The 16334-nt window shown below is 46.6% G+C and overlaps 1 long non-coding RNA gene across 9 annotated transcripts in view; it reads left to right on the forward strand.

Moving 5' to 3' along the window:
- The first annotated feature begins 1061 nt into the window (after positions 1 to 1061).
- LOC132210857 (uncharacterized) overlaps positions 1062 to 16334 on the forward strand; it is a 32934-nt gene continuing 17661 nt past the window's right edge. For 2 of the 9 annotated variants that reach the window (XR_009447049.1, XR_009447048.1), the window contains exons 1-3: positions 1303 to 2626; positions 9302 to 9448; positions 12410 to 12678. This is a non-coding gene — a long non-coding RNA (uncharacterized LOC132210857). Of the gene's footprint in view, positions 2627 to 4317; positions 5618 to 9301; positions 9449 to 12409; positions 12679 to 16334 lie in introns of those variants that run through there. The other 7 variants (XR_009447045.1, XR_009447046.1, XR_009447043.1 and 4 more) reach the window with 7 other exon arrangements.

Genomic DNA, 16334 nt, shown 5'->3' on the forward strand with positions numbered 1-16334 from the left:
AAAGGATCAAATTTCTGAAATGTGACCTCATCTTAACAAATCCATACTGACTATCCCTGATTAATTCATGCAAGTACATTCTACCCCTAAGAATGCCTCTTTATAGCTTCTCCAGTGCTGAGATTATTCTGACTGGCCATAAATTTCTTGGTCTGTTCCTCTCTCCGTTTGTTCATAGTAGGACAACGTTAATAGTCCCTAGAGTCAGTAATTAAGAAAGCGCATGTAATGTCGTTTATCTCAAGAGGGTTGGAATATAAAAGCAGCAATGTGCCTCTGAGGCTTTATAAGGCTCTCGTTAGGCCCCATTTAGAATACTGTGTCCAATTTTGGGCCCCATGCTTCAGGAAGGACATTCTAGCCCTGGAGCGTGTCCAGCGTAGATTCACATGGATGATCCCTGGAATGGTAGGTTTAGCGTATGATGAACGGCTGAGGATCCTGGGATTGTACTCATTAGAGTTTAGAAGGTCGAGGGGAGATCTAATAGAAACTTACAAGATAATGAATGGTTTAGAAGGGGTGGACGCTCGGAAGTTGTTTCCGTTAGGAGGGGAGACGAGGACCCGTGGGCACAGACTTAAAATTAGAGGGGGTAAATTTAAAACTGAAATGAGACAACATTTCTTCAGCCAGAGAGTGGTGGGCTTGTGGAATTCATTGCCGCAGAGTGCATGGAGGCCGGGTTGTTGGATGCCTTCAAGGCAGAGATCGACAAATTCTTGATCTCAAAAGGAATCAAGGGCTGCGGGGAGAGTGCAGGGAAGTGGTGTTGAAATGCCCATCATCCATGATTTAAATGGCGGAGTGGACTTCATGGGCCGAATGGCCCAACTTCGACTTGTATCTTGTGGTCTTAAGGGGCTGGACATGAAGCCATTAGAGGTGAGTGTAGGTGGGGAGGGAGGGAGGGGATAGGTCACTCTGGGGAGGACGAACAGGTCAAGGGGGTGGGAGGAGCTTCATAGGTAGGGAATGGGGCTTGGCTTGAGCTGGGAGGAGCGGATGGGTAAGAGGAAGAACAGATTAGGGAGGTGGGGACGAGATGGGCTAGTTTTGGGATGCAGTGGTGGGAGTGGAGATTTTGAAGCTTGTGAAATCCACATTGATAGCATTGGGCTGCAGAGTTCCCAAGGCTCAGTTAAGGAAGGACAACAAACATTGATCAGTCAGTCATACATCCAGCAAGAAAACTTTATTTTTTTTAAAAAATAGGATGCATCTGTTAATCAAGTGGCAAAGCATTATCGAGTTTTGAGAAGATTTGTAGCTCAGGGTTCAGGTTCTGGATGTAAGATTGCTCAATGAGCTGGAAGGTTAGTTTTCAGATGATTCGTCACCATTCCAGGTAAAATCATCAGTGAGCCTCCGGTGAAGCGCTGGAGTTCGGTCCCGCTTTCTCTTCAAGTGTTTCGGTTTCCTTGGGTTGGTGATGTCATTTCCTGTTCTTTCTCTCAGAGGATGGGAGATGGATTTGGAGCCAATGTGTCCTCCCTGGTGTAGTTTGTGTATGGAATGAACTGCCAGAGGCTATTATACTCACAGTATTTAAAAGTCACCTGCATGGACACATGAATAGGAAGGGTCTGGAGGGATATGGGCAACATGCTGGCAAATGGAACTAGTCAGTTACGATATCTGGTCGGCCTGAAGGGTTTGTTTCCCTGCTGTACAACTCTGCGACTCTGTCTCTTTGTCTCCCCCTCCCCCTCTCTCATTTGCTCCAGACCCACCCCCCACCACACACACAATCTCTGTCTCTCCATCTCTGTGTGTGTGCGCCTCACTCTCTGTCTGTCTGTGTCTCTCTCTCTCTCGCTGTGCACTTCTCTGTCTCTCTCCTTCTCTTTCACTGTCTCTTTGGTCTTTGTGTGTGTGTGCCCCTCTCTGTCTCTGCCTCCCTCTGTATGTGCTTCTGCCTTTCTCTCTCTCCGTCGACCCCCCACCCACTCTGCGCCGCCCCTCCCCCCGCCTTTTCCTCCATCTCTCTTACTCTCTAGCCGAGCCTCTCCACCCGCTCAGCAGGGAGCGTTGTGAGTTTCTTTCGAACAAAGTTTAAAGATCTCTGTTTGAACCCAACCCATCCGCAATCAGACTGCATTTCTAATCCCCCCCCCCCTCTCTCTCTCTCTCTCTCTCTCTCTCTCACTCACACACACACACACACACACACACTGTCTCTTTCTCCCTTTCAGTCAATCCCCTTCCTCTCCTGGTCCTACTCACGCCTTTTCCCACCCCCCGACTCTGCCTCGGCGATGAGTCCGCTGTCTGGATCCCTTTACCCAGGAGTGGGCTGAGGACCCAGCGGTTCGGCAGCGGGGATCATCGCACCACGCTCCTGGACCCCTACAACCTCCTGTTCTCCAGCGGCCTCCAGCATGACCACCGGGCTAGGAGCAGGCATCCGGGCTGCCGGAGCGCTCGCTGCTCAGTGGCTCAGCCCTGCGCCGCCTTTGCCGGGAGCGGGGATCCGAGGTGGGAGAAGGCCTCTTCGCCCGGCTCCTGGGCACAGCTACCTGCCTGAACAGCTGCCTGGCACCGAGCCTGCGCTCCCCGAGCACCCGGCCTAGGGTCCGCGACGCCTTCCGGGGCTGAGTAGCCGAAAACTATCTCCTACTGCAAGGTGAGAGCGGGGTTTGGGGTGAAGGGAGGACTGGGGACATGAGCACGGTCCCTGTTTCACATCCTGCGCCGCTCCTATCACAAGGCGAGGGGTTGGGAATGTATGTTTTGGGGGTGAGAATAGCCCTCCTCGGGTGAGGGAAGGCTGGGGACATTGGGAGGGTGTCTATTATACAGCCCTGCGCGGGTTTCCGTAGCCGAACAGCCTACTGCTCTCGTACTACAAGGTAAAGGGAAGGAGGGGGTTGGAATGGGGTGGGGTTTCGAGGATAGCCGTCCTGGAAGTGAGAGGACATGGTGAGAGTCACTATTGTACAGCCCAGTGACTGAATGGCTTACAGCTACTGCAAAAGGGTCGGTTTAGGAGAGGGGTGTTGTAGGGAGGTTTGGGGTCACGGGCAGAGCTGCTTTCTGCAGCTGAACAGCTACTGCCACAAGATGAGATGGGAGAAGGTGTTTTCGGAGTGAGGGGATGCTCCCTCACCCCGCCGCTGTGGGAAGTAGGATCTTTATCGCACAGCACTCCGACGACAAGGTGGGAAGGCAGGAGGGGCTCCTGGGGATGAGGGAAGGACAGAACCAGGGTCAGTATAAGGTTAGGGGCTGAACAGACCCCTTCCAGGGGCTATGGGGAGCTCTTGATGCCCTGCACCAAGCGACCAGCCGAGATCGACCCGCAGCTCTCCGACTACAAGGGGACCCTGTCTCAGAGGCTGGAGCATTTCTAGCCGGAGCTCTGAGGGAAAGGGTCATCGCATCCAAAACGTTATCTCGGTACTTTTTCTTCACAGATGCTGAGCATTTTCAGCAACTTGTGTTTGCATTTCTACCCGGAGGTGGGTTTGTGGTGAGACACCATGGGAAGGGAATGGGTGTGGGGTTTGATGGGGCAGTCACAGAGACTGTCGAGAGAGAGAGAGAGGCAACCCCTGTGTCAGGGTTTGGAAAATCTCCGGCAGTGCTTCATTTCTCTCTCAGCCGAAGGCGCTGCGTGCTTTGGTTTCCTTTGCTCTTGTACTCTCTCCCCCTGTGAATAAAGCCAGAGTGAGAGAGAGAGAGTTTGTGGTGGGAGAGAGAAAAGGGACAGAAAGATGGAAATAAAGGAGCATGACAAGGGAGTGAAATTAGGGCCAGCAGAGGTGAGAGAGGGGGAGAGAATCAGAGTGAGGGAGGAAGAGTGATAAAACACAAACAAAAGAGAATGGGAGGTAACGAGGTGTTCATGAGCATGAAACAGCAGGACATGCAGCATCAGAGGCCAGGGAAGCTGATGTCAGCCTGTCTGCTGTGTTCATCTCCCTTCCTCCGTTCCCCCCCTCCTCCTGCCCCTTTGCCCCCCTCCTGCTGCCCCTTTGCCCCCCCGCCCCCTCGTCCTCCTGCCCCTTTGCCCCCCCTCGTCCTCCTGCCCCTTTGCCCCCCCTCCTCCTCCTGCCCCTTTGCCCCCCCTCCTCCTCCTGCCCCTTTGCCCCCCCTCCTCCTCCTGCCCCTTTGCCCCCCCTCCTCCTCCTGCCCCTTTGCCCCCCCTCCTCCTCCTCCTGCCCCTTTGCCCCCCCTCCTCCTCCTGCCCCTTGCCCCCCCTCCTCCTCCTGCCCCTTGCCCCCCCTCCTCCTCCTGCCCCTTTGCCCCCCCTTCCTCTTGCTCCCTCCATTCATCCATTCCTTCTTCCAGTCAGTCCTCGCTCGCTCCCTCCCTCCCTCCCTCCCTCGCTCCCTCCCACCAGCCATCCATTCCTCCCTCCCTCGCTCCCTCTAGTCAGTCAAAACAACTAAGAAAATTACAGCACAGGAACAGGTCCTTCAGCCCTCCAAGCCTGCGCCGATCAAGATCCTCTGTCTCACCTGTCACCTATTTTCTCACGGTCTGTGTCCATTTGCTCCCTGCCCATCCACGTGCCTGTCCAAATATATCTTAAAAGACGCTAACGTGTCTGCGTCTCCCACCTCCGCTGGCAACACGTTCCAGGTGCCCACCAACCTCTGTGTAAAGAACTTTCCATGCATATGTCCCTTAAACTTTGCTCCTCTCACTTTGAACTCATGACCCCTCGTAATTGAGTCCTCCACTCTGGGGGTAAAAAGCTTTTTGCTGTTCACCCTGTCTATACCCTCATGATTTTGTGGACCTCAATCAGGTCCCCCCCAATCTCCATCTTTCTCATGAAAATAATCCTAGTCTACTCAACCTCTCTTCATGGCGAGCACCCTCCATACAAGGCAGCATCCTGGTGAACCTCCTCTGCACCCTCTCCAAAGCATCCACATCCTTTTGGTAATGTGGCGACTGGAACTGTGCACAGTAGTCCAAATGTGGCCAAACCAAAGTCCGATACAACTGCAACATGACCTTGGCAAGTCTTGTACTCAATACCCCATCCAATGAAGGAAAGTATGCCATATGCCTTCGAGACCACCCTATTGACCTGCGTTGTCACCTTCAGGGAACAATGGACCTGAACACCCAGATCTCTCTGTTCATCAATTTTCCCCAAGACTTTTCCATTTACTGTATAGTTCGTCCTTGAATTTGATCTTCCAAAATGCATCACCCTGCATTTGCCCGGATTGAACTCCATCTGCCATTTATCTGCCCAACTCTCCAGTCTACCTATGTTCTGCTGTAACCTCTGATAGTCCCCTTCACTATCGGCTTCTCCATTCCTCCCTTGTAGTGTGATTAGGCAAGACTAAGGAGGCATAGAATGGGTTAGCAAAATGCAGGGCAATGGGGACAATTGAATTGTGGAGCTGGTTTAAGGAGCAGATATTGCGTGTCCTTGATAGGTACGTCCCTGTCAGGCAGGGAGGAAGCGATCAGCTAAGGGAACCGTGGTTTACTAAAAAAATTGTATCTCTTGTTCAGCAGAAGAGGGAGGCTGATGTGACGATGAGACCAGATGGTTCACATGAGGTGATGGAGAGCTACAGATTAGTTAGGAAGGATTTAAAGAGAGAGTTAAGAAGAGCAAGGAGGGTACACGAGCAGACACTGGCAGGTAAATAAAGGAGACCCCGAAAGCTTTCGATAGGTATGTGAGGAATAAGAGGATGACTTGGGTAGGCATAGGGCCAGTCAAAGACAGAAGTGGGAAGTTGTGTGTGGACGCTGTGGAGATTGGAGAGGTGCTAAATTAATGTTTCTCATCTGTTTTCACTGAGGGACAGGAGAATATTGTAGAGGAGGTGACTGAGTTAGAGGCTACTAGAATTGAAAGGGTTAAGGTTAGTAAGGAGGAAGTGTCATCAATTCCACAACGTGTGACGGTAGGTAAAGCCCCTGGGCCTGATAGGATTTTTCCGAGGATTGTCTGGGATGCTAGGGAGGAGGTGGTGGAGCCTTTGGCCTTGATCTTGGAGTCCTCATTATCTACAGGTTTCGTACCAGAGGAGTGGAGGATTGCAAATGTTGTGCCCTTGTTCAAGAGGGGCAGTAGGAATGACCCAGGCAATTATAGACCTGTGAGCCTTAGGTGTGTTGCAGGAAAAATTTTGGAAAGGATTATAAGAGACAGGATTTATAATCATCCAACAAGCAACAACTTGATTGGAGATAGTCAGCATGGATTCGTCAAGGGCAGGTCGTGTCTCACAAACCTCACTGAGTTTTTTGAGAAGGTGACCAAACATGTGGATGAGGGTCGGGCAGTTGGCGTGGTGTACATGGACTTCAGTAAAGTCTTTGATAAGTTTCCCCATGGTAGGCTCTCGGAGAAAATACAGAGGCTCGGGATTGAGGGAGATTTAGCCATTTGGATTAGAAACTGGCTTTCGGTAAGAAGGCAACAAGTGGTGGTTGATGGAAAATATTCAGCCTGGAGTCCGGTTACGCGTGGTGTGCCTCAAGGATCTGTTTTGTGACCACTGCTGTTTGTCATTTGTATAAATGACTTGGACGCAGGAATTGGTGGATGGGTTTGTGAGTTTGCAGATGACACTAAAGTCGGTGGAGTGGTGGACAGTGTGGAAGAATGTTGCAGGTTGCAGGGAGACTTGGATAAACTGCAGAATTGTCCCGAAATTTGGCAAATGGAGATTAATATGGATAAATGTGAGGTGATTCACTTTGGGAGGAATAATAGGAAGGCAGAACACCGGGTCAACGGAAAGATTATTGGCAGTGTAGATGAGCAGAGGGATCTTGGTGTCCATCTACATAGATTCCTGAAAATTGCCACCCAGGTTGATAGTGCTGTTCAGAAGTCTGATGGTGTTTTAGGTTTCATTGGTAGAGGGATTGAGTTGCGGAGACGTGATGTCATGCTGCAACTCTACAAAACGCTAGTGCGGCCTCGGTTCGAATATTGCGTGGTCGCTCCATTACAGGAAGGATGTGGAATCGTTGGAACAGGTGCAGAGGAGATTTACCAGAATGTTGCCTGGTCTGGAGCGAAGGTCTCATGAAGAAAGGCTGAGGAACTTGGGTCCCTTCTCATTGGAGAGAAGGAGGCTCAGGGGGATTTAATAGAGATATACAAGATGGTCAGTGGATTAGATAGGGTGCACAGTGAGAGTCTTTTTCCGAGGATGATGACTTCAGCTTGTACAAGGGGGTGCAGCTACACATTGAGGGGTGATGGATTTAAGACAGATGTCAGAGGCAGGTTCTTTACTCGGAGAGTGGTAAGGGCGTGGAATGCCCTGCCTGCCAATGAAGTTAACTCAGCCACATGAGGGGCATTTAAACAGCCCTTGGATCAGCATATGTTTGACAATAGGATAGTGCAGGGGAATGGGCTTCGATTAGTTCACAGGTCGGCGTAACATGGAGAGCCGAAGGGCCTGTTCTGCGTTGTGTTCTTCTATGTTCAGTTACAGTTCACAGATTACTCTACCACTCATTTTAGTGTTGTGTGAAAAGGATAATGAACATCTGCAGAAGGACGCAGAAAGTGTCAGTGAATGGACAATGGCAGATGGAGTGCAACGATGGTAAATGTGAGACTCCATTTTGGTAGCAATTAGGGCAAAATGGAGTATTAGTTAAATGGTGAAAAATTGTAGCATGCTGCTATTCCCCGGTTGAATGTTTTAAAGGCCAAGACAGACAGATCTTTGAACAGCAAAGGAATTGAGTTTAAAAATCGGGAGGGGATGCTTAAGTTGTATAGGGTGCTGGTGAGGCTTGATGTCGAATAGTTTGTACAGTTTTAGTCTCCTCACTTGAGAAAGGATGTGCTGGCAGTGGAGGGGGTGCAAAGGAGCTTCACAAGATTGATTCCACAATTGAAAATGTTGCTGTATGGGGAGAGATTGAGGAGACTTGGATTGCACTCTCTGAGACTTCGAAGAATGAGGGGTGTTCTAATAGCACCTTTTAAAATGATGAAAGAAATAGATAGGAAAGAAACACGGAAGTTGTTTCCGCTGATGGGTGAAATTACAACCAGGCAGCACAGCCTCAAAATAAGGGTGAACAGTTTGAAGACTGAGTTGAGGATGAGCTTCTTCATCCAAAGGGTTGTGAATCTGTGGAATTCTCTGCTCAGTGAAACAGTCAAGGTTCCCTGGTTGAATGTTTTAAAGGCCAAGACAGATAGATCTTTGAACAGGAAAGGAATTGAGTGTTATGGTGAATGGGAGGGTAAGTGGAACTGAGTCCGCAAAAAGATCAGCGATGACCTTATTGAATGGCGGAGCGAGCTGGAAGAGACAGATGACCTACTCCTTTATTTCTTCTGTCCATATGTCCTTAGATTGCCATCCTTGTCATTCCTCCTTCCCTGGAATAGACCAGTTCTGAACGCTGATCAGTAGGTCTTTAAATATCTCCCGCGTATCAAATGCCGACTTGTTCAATCAAAGCTCCTCCCAATTAATACTGCTCAGCTCCTACCTAATACTGATGTAATTTTCCTTCCCACAATTTCGTAGCTTCCCCCAAGGTCCTGATTATTCATAGCTATCTTAAAATGTAAGGAGAGGCGATCACCCCGTTTAAGAAGCTCCTGGTTCAGTGTTTTTCCCCATGTGGGAGTCAACTACAGGTTTTCTTGTTCCAAGGTTGGGGAGGAAATAGCCGAGTGGTATTATTGCTGGACTGTTAATTCAGAGACTTAGATAACATTCTGGGGACCTGTGTTCAAATCCCAGCACAGCAGGTGGTGGAATTTGAATTGAATACAAAAGAAAATCATGAATGAAGAATCTAATGATGACCATGAATCCATTGTCAAATGTCAGAAAAACCCACCTGCTTCACTGATGTCCTTTCGGAAAGGAAACTGCCATCCTTACATGGTCTGGCCTACATGTGACTGCAGACCCACAGCCAGATGATTGACTCTGAACTGTCCCCTGGGCAATTCGGGATGGACAATAAACACTGCCGAGCTAGTGATGTCGTCCTCCCATTAGCAAATAAATAAAATTGGATTCTATGTCTTCCGATTGAAGATCGTTTCTTGTTCTCACAGTAATTTCATCGCTTAGTCAGTTTCCCTCTTGCCTGTCTTTTTGGAATGTCACGTAGCCCTGCACATTTACCTCCAGTGTTGATCGCCTTATAACCATGTCTTTGTAATAGCTCTCAAATCATGCCCGTCAACCTGTATGTGTGCTACGAATTTGTTGATTTTGTTCTGAATACAATGAGCACGCAAGCAAAGAGTCATTAATTTTGATTTATAACTTTATTTCACCTCTTGACACTATTTACAGCTGTTTTCTGTTTCTACATGCAGTCTTTTCCAGTCCCATGCTGAGTATTGTTATCCCAATAGTTCTTTAATGTCAGTGTGTGTGTATTCCTGGGCGACTATGCTCGTGTGGTCTACGGAGTTGTGGAGGTCACAGTTCTAGGACAGCCATTTCATAGGCCTCTGCTGCAGGTAAGAAGAAAAGAAAATCTCTTGCTCTGAGCTCTGCAAACCAGGGCAATGTCAAAAAGGAACCAAGGTCAAAAGTTTCAACAAGAATCTCAAAATTAACTGCTGAATTCACATAAGCATTCCGGGGATCGCCCAATGTAGTGGCCACAACATCCCACTTTCTATTCCTCACAAACAATCCAAAGGCTGAACTATCCGTATCCCTCTTAACGGTTATGTTTTTTGAGCTAATTTCTTGTTTCTAACTTGTGTGTATTTGTGGTGCCTTATGACTTCTTGCGTTTAGCAATTGATAAACTCACTTTCTCACTAATTCAGTAAAACCTAGTTTTATAGAATCCCCAGTGTGGAATCAGGCCATTCAGTTCAAGAAGTCCACAGCAACCCTACAAAGAGCATCCCACCCAGACCCATCCCCATTCCCTACTCTATCCCTGTCAGCCTGCATTTCCCATGGCTAATATACCTAACCTACACGTATGTGGGCAATGTGGGTAATTCAGCATTCCCAATCCACCTAACCTGCACATCTCTGGACTGGTCAAAACAATGATTCGATTTGAATTAGTTAGAATGCAGCTGTTAACAGTAATCCTCCGTCCCTGTGTTGGAGCGAGATTTAACATTCAAGATCAAAAATGAAACACTTGAACAAGGTAGCTCAAATTGAGGTTGTTGACTTGCTCGCCGAGCTGGCTTGTTTTCATTGAGACGTTTCGTCACCATGATTGGTGACATCACCAGTAGAGCCTCCAACGAAACAATGTTACTTTACTCTGTCTGGAATTTATACTGTCCGGTCTGTTACCATGAGTACTGTCATTTCGGGTTTTGATCTGTATGGGTTTGTATGTGCGGTCCAATTGTATCTGTTTGTTGGTTGCATTATGGGTGGAGAATCACGCCACTCATATGAAACTGGGACAAGGTAACCATAGTAGCCCAAGCCAAGTGTAGACACGCAGAGGAATTCCTAGAGGCATGGTTCTCCACCCATTCTGCAGGCTCACATTCTTGGTCTCTTCAGTTTGAATATGATCACTTAACCATATCCTTTATGACAAACAACAGAGTCTTACTTCCTAAAATCTTCAAACAGGACTGTCCAGACAGATCCACTTGTTCTCATGATATCGTCTTCTGTTGGAGGGCTTCCGAAATGTCTGCATTCTTCCTCAACTGAGCATTCCTTGCGTTCGTGGTTGACAGAGCTCTCGGCCATGTCCAACCCATGTCCTACACTTTGGCCTCACCCCTGATGAGGTACCCTGGTCCTCAATGACCAACCCATCAATATCCACATCGAGAAGAACATCAGCCACGATTTCTAACAAGATCCCACCACCAGGCATATATTCCCCTCCCCTCCCTTGTCAGCCTTCCGCAGGGACCATTCCATCAGGACACCTCGGTCCACTCCTGATCCGTTCACAACACCTCCCCATAACCCGACAGCACTTTGCATGCCACCACAGAAGGCATAACATCTGCCCATTTACTTCCTCCCGCTTCACTATCCAAGGCTTCCAGGGGAAGCAGCGATTTACCCACACTTCACTCAATCTAGTCTACTGTATTCACTGCTCTCAATATTGTCTCGCTCTGCATCGGGGAGACGAAACACAGACTGACCAACCACTTGGCTGAACACCTATATTCTGTCCATAAAAATGGCCCCAGGTTTCCAATTGCCTGTCACTTGAGCACCCCATCATGATCCCTGGCCAAAATCTCTGTCTCAGGCTTGCTGCAGTGCTCCAGTGAGTGCAAGGTTGAAGACAAAAATCTCATGTTTGCTTTGCAGAACACCTCCGCTCGGTTCGCAATCAACAACAGCACCTTCCAGTCGCCAACCATTTTAACTCCTTTAACTCCCCCTCCCATTCCTTAGACGGCATGTCCATCATGGGCCTCCTGCAGTGCCACAATGATGCCACCTGAAGGGGGCAGGAGCAGCAACTCATATTCCGCTTGGGAACCCTGCAGCCCAATGGTATCAATGTGAACTTCACAAGCTTCAAAGTCTCCCCTTCCCCCACTGCATCCCAAAACGAGCCCAACTGCATCCCAAAACCAGCCCAGCTTGTCCCACCTCCCTAACCTGTTCTTCCTCTCACCTATCCCCTCCTCCCACCTCAAGCCGCACCTCCATTTCGTACCGACTAATCTCGTCCCGTCTCCTTGACTTGTTCGTCCTCCCCGGACTGACCTATCCGCTCTCTACCTCCTCACCTACACTCATCTCTACTGGCTCCATCCACACCTCTTTAACTTGTCTGTCTCCTTTCCACCTATCTTCTCCTCTATCCATCTTCAATCCGCCTCCCCCTCTCTCCCTATTTATTTCAGAACCCTCTCCCCCTTCCCCTTTTCTGATGAAAGGTCTCAGCCCAACATCTAAGCTTTTGTGCTCCTGAGATGCTGCTTGGCCTGCTGTGTTCGTCCAGCTGCACACTTTGTGATCTCGATGTGTCTTAACAACCTCATTAAGTGAGTTCTGGAGAGAACTATGCAGGGGAGACTTAGGGTTTGTCATTCTAACTTGCCTGTCCTGAAAGATGAAAGTTGGTTTATTTTGGATGTTTGTTTCATAGCTATGAAAGATATCCTGAAAGGATTTTTCATATCTTTTGTTGAGAATTTTACCCGTTTAGTCACTCTAATCCTTTTCCTTTTTTAAAGTTTGCTTGGTAGTCATAAATTTCAAATATCGGCCGAATTTTATTCGGCTTTGTATTGGTTCTCCGTGATTCCCCGTTAATGGCTCCGTGACCTGCTAGCTAATTACAGAATTTATCATTGATGTGCCTGTCATAAAATCTTTAGTCTTATACTATGTATTCCCAATTTCAGGAGAAAGTCCAGAGACCTTTTAAAGGAAAGGGGTTTAGAAAGAACACTTAAGTTCTATAGATCCAAGTCATGAATAGTTGATAAATTATTTGCACTTCATATTTCCAGAATCTACCCCGGAAGAGAGAGCCCAGAGAATTGCCAAAGCTGTCTGCAAGCAGTCAATTGACGTGAAGGAAAATTGGGAGCAATTGAAAACCCATGCGAGCAACTGGCAGAACAAGGTGGAAAAGGCGTTAGAGAAACTTCAAGAACTGCAGAAAGCTCTGGATGATCTTGAGTCTCATGTGATAACACCTGAGGGGGTCCACATTGATTGGCAACCTGTGAATGACCTGTTTATTGACGCATTGCAGGATCACATGGATAAAACCACAGTAAGTGCAATTACTTTACACTTCACTTATGAACAGATGTAACTGCAATGTTGTATCGAGACGATCAGTAATATGAGTAGTGAAGTAATATTGATTGAATGGTTGTTAACTTAATTTGTAAATTAAAACTTAGTTGAGCATGCCTTCTGATGATATCACATTGGTAATATGAGTATAATTGAGGATTTTATTGGTCAGTGACATCAAGTGAGTTATCTGCTTGTTGCCATGTTATCAGGACTAAAGGTGAAGTCTGACCACGCCATTTGGCCACTCCTTAGAGAGACACAACTGGTTATGATTTAACCTGAAGATCACCATGCCTCGGGCAAGTAAAGGGGTTGAGGCGAAGATCCTTTGTGGTAAGGTCACTGGTGTGGCAATTGAGCCCTCTCTGCAGGGCATCACTCTGCATCACAAACCAACTGTTCAGCCCACGGAATTTGAATAGAATTCTCATGAAGTTAGCGAGAGGGATACTACACGAGAGGGATACTACTGAATAGATCGATGTTTTGAAAAGCGGATGAGATATGAGCAAAAGTTTAATTGATGTGGAAGACCAGCCACAATCATCATCAATGGTGGAGCAAGCTTGAGCGGCCATGCAACATTGTGCTGCCGCTATTTGACTTGTTCAGTGGAAAGGAAGGAAGATGGTCCAAGTGTCAAAAATGCTGAAGACCACATCCTTGTACAACCTCAAAATTTGATTGTGTTCAGCATATTATCACTCCTGGTACCCCTAAATCCTGGTCTATCATCTCAGCAGCTTGACTCTGCCCAAAAGCTGGTTACTTGTGACATTTTTGAAGGATCTTCCCAAGTCTGAAAATCATTTTTGTTTTTGTGCAATCAGAGTTGGCCAGTGTGGAAGGAGGTCATTTGGCATATCATAGCTCTTTGAAATAACTCCCCAATTCGTCCCCCTCTGCTTGGCAATGACTTCAACCACTTATAAAATCTCTTTAATGGAGGGATACTTTGAAGACATCTGAAAGGAGTATTAACGATCCCAGAATACAACTGAGCCTTATTAAGTTGTTAGTTCAGATGATCAAGAGCTTGATCAAAGAGGATTGTTTGAAAAAGTGCCTTAAAAGAGGAAATGTACAGAGGCTAAGAGGTGTAGGAAGTTAGTGAGTTTTGAAAGATTTGTGCTCAGGTTGAGGTTCTGGATGCGAGTTTGCTCGCTGAAGGTGGAGGAAGTCTCTTCTTGGGTTTGAAGCCTACACAATTAAATGTTTGGCAACCAGTAGTGGGCCGTTTGAAATCAAGAGTGGGCAAGAGGACGTAATTAGACGAGTGCCGATATCCTCAAGTATGGTTGGATTGGTGGGGATTACCAAAGTAGCGATAGGCATAGCCAAGGAACAAAAATGAGAATTCAATAAAATTACTGTTAATAGTATCAGTTAGGTGGAAAGTACAGAGAATAGGACTTGGTTCAAGATGAGACTCATGCACTGGAGTTTTAGATGACCTCAAGTGTTCAATGGGCAAAAGTGGGACTCCAGCAGGGAATGCATTGGTATTGTCAGGCCCAGAGTGAAGTAGTTCCAGATGAAGGTTTCACTGCTAATGAGCCAAGACAAGAGACAGGTAGGCAGGATTGAAAAGATGGAAAGAGACAGCTTCAGGGATTGCATGAATGTGTGGTCGGACGTTCATCGTGGGATAAACAAGATGCCAAGGTTGTGCTGAGACAAGCGTAACATTACATTGTTGCCAAGGCGGAGTAATGCAGTCAGTAGGCAGTGAATAGAGGTTGGTGTGGGGACCACAAACAGTGGTCTTCCCAGTTTTAAATTGTTATCTCTACATAGTTCCGCAACTTTATGTTCTGTTCAAAAGGCATTACTGACAAGAAAACAGAAGTTAGCCATTTGTTTACTTGTTAATATATCTTGATTTTTCCACCATCTTCTCCAATTATGAACACCACATGTGAAGTGTACTAAGTGAACCATTCAAACCTTCAAAGGAAATGTTAAAATTGTGGAATATAAAGTTAAATTTATTTTCTTGAAAATTTAAATAAATTACATGAAGGTTTGACCAAGACTGAAAGGAATTAGATGGAACACCAGATGAATAAAACAAGCAGTAGTAAGGTGGTATTAGCTGAATGTTCCTGAAGAAAGAGAACACAGCCAACCTTTCTTCCATCAGGGGGATTAATTGTGTGGTGTCAGACACAGTTGATTAAATCATTCCTTCTGTTTTTACTGTCTGACTGTACTATGGTTGTAATATTTCCTTTTTTAAAGGCTCAAGGCTCGACATACTTCTCATTTTCTAAATTTTAAGAAGTTGGCTTCTTGTCAAGTCACGGTAGGACTGAAAACACAGTCTATGACTGTTTGAAGTCACATGACACCAGCTTATTGTCCAACAGGCTCATTTCAAGTCACACAAGCTTTTGGAGTGCAGCCCCTTCATCAGGTGCAGTTGGTGAGGTGACCACACAGACAAACAATTTATAAGCAGAGAGATCAAAAGATCATAGAATTGGCCTGAGTGGAGTGTCAGATAATAACTCTCTAACACTCTTGGTAGCCTGTATAAGCAAGTAAAGTGTTTATAAAGTCAATGTCAGTGCTGTGCTGTCATGATACTCAGGCAGCGCAACTGGAATGTACAAGGTGACATCTCGGGTCAGACTCTGACTTGTAGTTTAGAGGCTTGTGTTCAGAATCTGTCTTAGAGTTTTAACCTTTATTTCAAAACCAGGAATTTATAACACACCACACTGACTGTGACTACAAGCTGTGTGTTTCTTCAACAAAATATCTGCAACTAAACAAACATCCTGGATGAAGACTTATTATCTGACACTCCACTCACACCAGTTGTATGATCTTTTGATCTGTCTGCTTATAAATTGTGTGCCTGTGTGTTTTCCTCTCTGACCGCACGTGATGAAGGGACTGCACTTCAAAAGCTTGTGTGATTTCAAATAAACCTGTCAGATTATAACCTGATGCCATGTGGCTTCTGACTTTGTCCATCCTAGTCCAACACCAGCACCTCCACATTATAAGTGTTTGGAACCAAGTCAGTGCAACAGGCATAGGTCGAACATTTGACTTCGGAAGGATGCCTCGTGCTGAAAAGTTTATTAATAACAAAGGATTTCTCCATTATGCCATCTATCATAACATGCTGCGCCTCACAGTCATAATGAAAGGATGCCCACTTTAATTTAGCAGCGCCAAGAACAGTTATGGACATTTTTAGCATGGGAGAAGGCCATTCAACCTATTTTATCTGTACCAGCTCTCTCCCAGAGCAAAAAAATTAATCCTTTTCTCGAATTCATTCCACATATTTCACAGGATTGAAATATATAGGTACATAGTTAAGTGATTTTAACATCGAGTGAGCAGTTCTCGCACTTCACCTTGTCACTAACAATTGAAAACGTGACTTAGAAAGAGTGGGTCTTTATTTTGTTCTGTTGTGATGATGAAGAAGATGCAAGTCGAAGTGCTGGAACTGGCCTCTTGAACTTAGAAACATTTAAATGTGTATAAAATGAATTCTGTGCGCATCTATTACAAGCAGTTTTATGGAAGGAAAAGGTACCAAAGAAGATTTGGTGTGTTGTACTTGATGCTATTATACTCCAACCTGTGAAAACAGAACTCTATGAC

This window comes from Stegostoma tigrinum, chromosome 21 (assembly GCF_030684315.1).
Source record: "Stegostoma tigrinum isolate sSteTig4 chromosome 21, sSteTig4.hap1, whole genome shotgun sequence".
Classification (NCBI taxonomy): domain Eukaryota; kingdom Metazoa; phylum Chordata; class Chondrichthyes; order Orectolobiformes; family Stegostomatidae; genus Stegostoma; species Stegostoma tigrinum.